Below are 4,827 nucleotides of genomic sequence, written 5' to 3'. Positions count from 1 at the left end.
CCCCCCCCGCCCCTAGTGGCATGTTCATTTCAGGTTGAGAAGCTGCTCTTAGCCTTGCCTCATGGTTCCAGGAACCTGTGAAAAGGGTGCCAGACAAACGGCCTCTCCTCCTGGGCGTTTAATCTAAACAGTTGATCAGAGTGGGTGAGATTCTGAGACCCACTTTGCTACTGCTCATTGGGCCTCAACAATCTGCTCTTGCTAATTTTGGAGGAAGGCAGGCACTTGGAAGAGAATGTAGAATGTAAGACCGAGAAAGAAGAAAAGAGATGCTGCCTGCTGAGTCCACTTCTGGTCTGCCACCTACTGCTGTGTGGCCTTGGCTGAGTGGCTTAACCTCTCTGTCCCTCTGTTTCCTCTTCTGTAAAATCAGGATAATAGAGGGCCTAACCATCTGAGTGTTATGAGGATTAAGTGAGTTAGCCCTTGTAAAATGCTTGGTAATCACTCAGTCAGTATTAATGAGGATTGTTGGCAGTTAATAAAGAACTTGAAAGAATGTTGACATGGGTGCTTTAGGAAGATTTAGATGGAGATGGTTAGCAAATATTGGGCCGCCAAAATTTTCGTTTGGGTTTTCCGTAACATCTTACTTTTTGGCCAGCCCAATATTTACCTGCTAGTTACCACAAAAATAAAGTTGATACTTATTCTGTATTGCATCATCATACAATTAAATTTCTAAGTCTGTTTCCTAAGAAGGGAAAAAAGCTTTCTTATAATTTTAGAAGTCTTGTTATAATTGTTGCAAGGACATCTGACTCGAAACCTTGAGACCAAAGCATTTGGAGGCAGAACAAACAGGATTTGCTGTTGACTGGATGGGAGGAGATGGTGGGAGACAAGGTAAGGAATCAAGGACGATTGTTGATTTAAGCAACCAGAGCCCTGAGCCTGGAGGGTGGGAGGCCTGCATGAGTTCTGGTTTGGACCTGGTACATCTGTTGGACACACACGTGCAGTGGTGAAGATGCTGCATGTGCTGCTCTGTCCCCTCACATCCTTAACACCGGAGTGGCCTTTCACCTTGCATTCAGCCACACATGCTGGGTGAATACCACACCCCACCCTCAGCCATTTTTTTTGGATCAGTGATTTTGTTTCGTTTTATTATGAAACGTTTCAAGCACGAAACGTTTCAGGCAGAAAACTGAAAGGATTTTACGGGGGAAAACGATACAATGGGAGAGGAGAGTCAAAGCTCCCATGCAGAAAAATTCCAAGAAATATACGTAGATACTCGCTTCTAAGGGGATGGAGCCTAACCCCCACCCTTGAGTGGGGGCTGCTTCTGTCGACTGCTTCCTAAGAGGACAGAATTGAAAGAGGGAAGATGAAAGAGCAGCTGTACATTGGAGAAACCTGACAACACTAGCTCAGCCAGGAGATCAAGGTCAGCATCGACAGGAATAGGTCCTGGTGACACTGGGCATCCTTGATATCCTGTGATGAGGATGTCTTCCTCCCCTAAACCCATAATCTCATTCGAATCATGAGGAAAACATCAGACAAATCCCACCTACGGGAGATTCTACAAAATGCCTGACCAGTGGTCCTCAAAACTGTCATCAAAAGCAGGGAAAGTCTGAGACTGCACAGCCAAGAGGAGCCTCCGGGGACATGATGACTAAATGTCATGTGCGATCCTGGATGGGGCCCTGGCAGAGAAAAAAAAGACATTAGGGGAAAACGAAGGATATCTGCATAAAGTATGGACTTTAGTTGATAATAACACGTAAGTATTTGTTCATTAATTGTGACAAATGTCCCATACTAATTTAAGATGTTAATAATAATAGAGAAACCAGGTGTGGGGTATAAGGGAACTCTCTATACTATCTTTGCAATTTTTTTCTGTAAAACTAAAACGCTTCTAAAAAGTAACGTTTCTTAAAAAACACAACAACCATATACCCATCATGTAAATCCTACCCTTCACACTTTACTATCCTTATCACACTTCACATCTTTATCACACATCTGCCCTATCCTTTTTTTTTTTTTTTTAACAGCCTCGCTTGACTACCTCTTCCTTTTTGCTCAAAACGGCACTCAGGAAGCCTGGGACCGCCCAGCACCCAACTGCCACAGGATCTCTGGGTCCCTTCACATTTGTTAGGCTGGATTTGCTTTCTGGATGCCCCACGCCCCAGGCTTGGCAGCTGCTGAAAACAAAGAGCTCTACTGTCACCTAGTGGATCTTTAAAGGTAAAGCGTTGAGTGCAGGAAAACGGGAAGGAGGCCCAGAGTTGATTCCACCCTAGTCCCTTCCACACTGACCCCCATCTCAATTCTAATTTAGACCCGGACATTTCCTAACTCTGGCCCCGATTCCCAACTGTGCAATCATTTTGTAGGGTTATACTATACTTTTCTAAAAAAAGAAAAAAACTCTTGGAAGTGGGCAGAGAGCATGAGGGGATTGGGAATTTCCGTTTTGCTAGCAGTTTTGACGACCGTGGAGAACAATTTTGGGGCCGTGGGTGTGCCCTGAACAGCCGCCCCCTCCGGCAGCAGCAGCGATGGTCTTGAGCGGCCTCGCTGTGCCGGTCACGGTCTCTCCCGAATACCGAGGCGAGCGGGACCAGAAGGGAGCTTCCCGAGGCCGGGCGGCACTGCTCCGCCGTCCCAGGCCTCCTTTTTTGAGGGAGGCCCCTCACCTGGCCGCTCGCAGGCGTGGCAGTTCATGCCCCGGGGTTAGAAGGAACACAGCAAGCACGTCTTAGTGGGGTGTCCCTGTAAGCAGAGCCTGGGACCAGGGTTCAAATGCTAGTCATTTCCTTGGGTCTCAATCCCAGGAAACCCCGTACCGAGCGGGACGTGAGCCAGGGGAGGGAAAGCATCTAATAAAAGGTGTGTCAGCAAACCATGGACGCGGCGGCTTCGAGCTGAGTGCTGCTGGGGAGCACCCACCCCGGCTGAGGGGCCGGGCGCTGGGTGAGGGCAGCTTCTGGGAACAGTAACTGCTGTACTTCTGGTGCCCGGGGCCACAGCAAGCAGAAGGGGGTGCCAAGGGACTGGGGTGAGGCCCTGCCAGGTCCTCTTGGTGTGTCCGTGTGATGGGGGTCGCCACCGGCCCCCACCTACTTACTCAGCCCCAGGGAGTTGGTCCCTGGCGGCCTCAGCCCAGCAGGACCGGGCGCTGTCGGGTTAGGAGAGGCGCCTCTGGGACCCTGGCCGCCTCCTGCACACGGGGGAGACTCTGTAAGGTGGGGGAGCTGCAAGGAGGGGCGTGTAGGTGGGGGTTGCAGGGAGGAAGCAGAGGGAGCCGGCTGCCCGCCGCCTCTTAGGAAGCTTCCCTGGGCCCTGCCCGCCGCCTCCGCACGTGCTTGAATCTCCAACGAATAGAGGACCCAGATACTGAAAAGCGGAGCAGAACCGTGCTGCTCGCACGGAACAGCCAGTATGCAGGTGATACAACTGTTAACGCCAAGAAACAGGAATGCTCACGGGCTGCAGCTCATCTCGCGGAGGACGGTGAAAAACAGAAACCTTCCCCCAAATCTTGGTGCCTGTCTTCCTGAAGGGCTACCTAGAAACGTGTTTCATGATCCCAGAGCACACGACCTCCTGCGCAGACACCGCTGCTTGCCACGCTTGGGGACCGAAGGAGGGTCCCCGGGCAGCGCGCGGACACCGGCCTTCCGTGCACGCGCTGCACCCTCCCGCCGCAGCGGGGACCGGAGCTGAGGTCCGGTGTGCGGCCCCCGCCCGACGGCCACGCGGGGACCCGGGCTGTGCCATCCCCCGAGGGTCACTATGGGGCTTCGTGCAAGCGCGGGGCCGCGCGGCCCGCGAAGCAACAGCCGGCGCCCAGGAAGGCGTGAACTCCGGGAGGCGGCAGTGCCTGCGAGAAGGTGGAAGTCTCTGGTCGCATTAACCGTCTGGGGCTGCGTGCCCGGCGACTGCGAGGGACCGGAAGTGCGCGCTGGCGCCGGAAGCGGGGTCGCCGCTCGGCGGGAGGGAGCGCCTTGAGACTGTGGTGGGGGAGTCTCACCTCGTCCTTCGTGCCTTCACCTCTCTGGCGGGAGGGTCGTGAGGTGTGGAGAGGACACAGGAGTGGCCGGTGCCCCGCCTCGGGGCCTCTGCGGGGCGCGCTGGGCGCGGGGGCTCACGGCCTCCGGCGGCTCCCGCTTCCAGAACAAGCGCTTGAGCGCGGCCGCCCTCCTCGGGCCTTCGCCACCACCGTCTGTTTGACCCTCACAGATGAAGAAGGGAGAGGCCGGGTAACTTCAGCTGCGGGCGTGGGGACGGGGGCGGGGCGGGGGGGCTGAAGGAGGAAGCGGAACTCGCGTGAGAGCCCGAATCCAGGCCTCGGTGTGGACCCTCCTTCCGCGTGACGCGCGGCGCCCCCGCTCACCCTCAGGAGGGGCAGTGTTGCCTGGTCCCGCCGTCGTCTTTGGAGAAGCGCGACAGACACATGGGTTGAACTACCTATAAGAAATTATAACAAGCAAAACGCTGTTATTCAGATTTCAGATAAGGGCTTTTGGCAAGAACACGTCGGGGAGGATGAAGACCCCATCCGCTGACAAGGGTTACAATGAACCTCGAGGACAGGGCTGTGTGCCACGTCTTAGCAGGTGGCCTGGAGGACGGACCTTCTTTCAACCTTCATTATAGTTTCACTCAAGGGACTTCGCCCGTGGTCCCATGGTAGAGAATCCGCCTTCCAATGCAGGGGACTCGGGTTCAATCCCTGGTGCGGGAACTAAGGTCCCACGTGCTCCCACGTGCTGCTAGGCAGCTAAGCCCATGCAGGGCCACTACTGAGCTCCCGCACCTCAAGGCAGCAACTAAGAGCCAACACAGCACACCCCCCCCCCC

Source organism: Lipotes vexillifer, unplaced genomic scaffold, assembly GCF_000442215.2.
Source record: "Lipotes vexillifer unplaced genomic scaffold, Lipotes_vexillifer_v1.1 scaffold860, whole genome shotgun sequence".
Taxonomy (NCBI): Eukaryota; Metazoa; Chordata; class Mammalia; order Artiodactyla; family Lipotidae; genus Lipotes; species Lipotes vexillifer.
Note: the sequence above shows the minus strand (reverse complement) of the source record.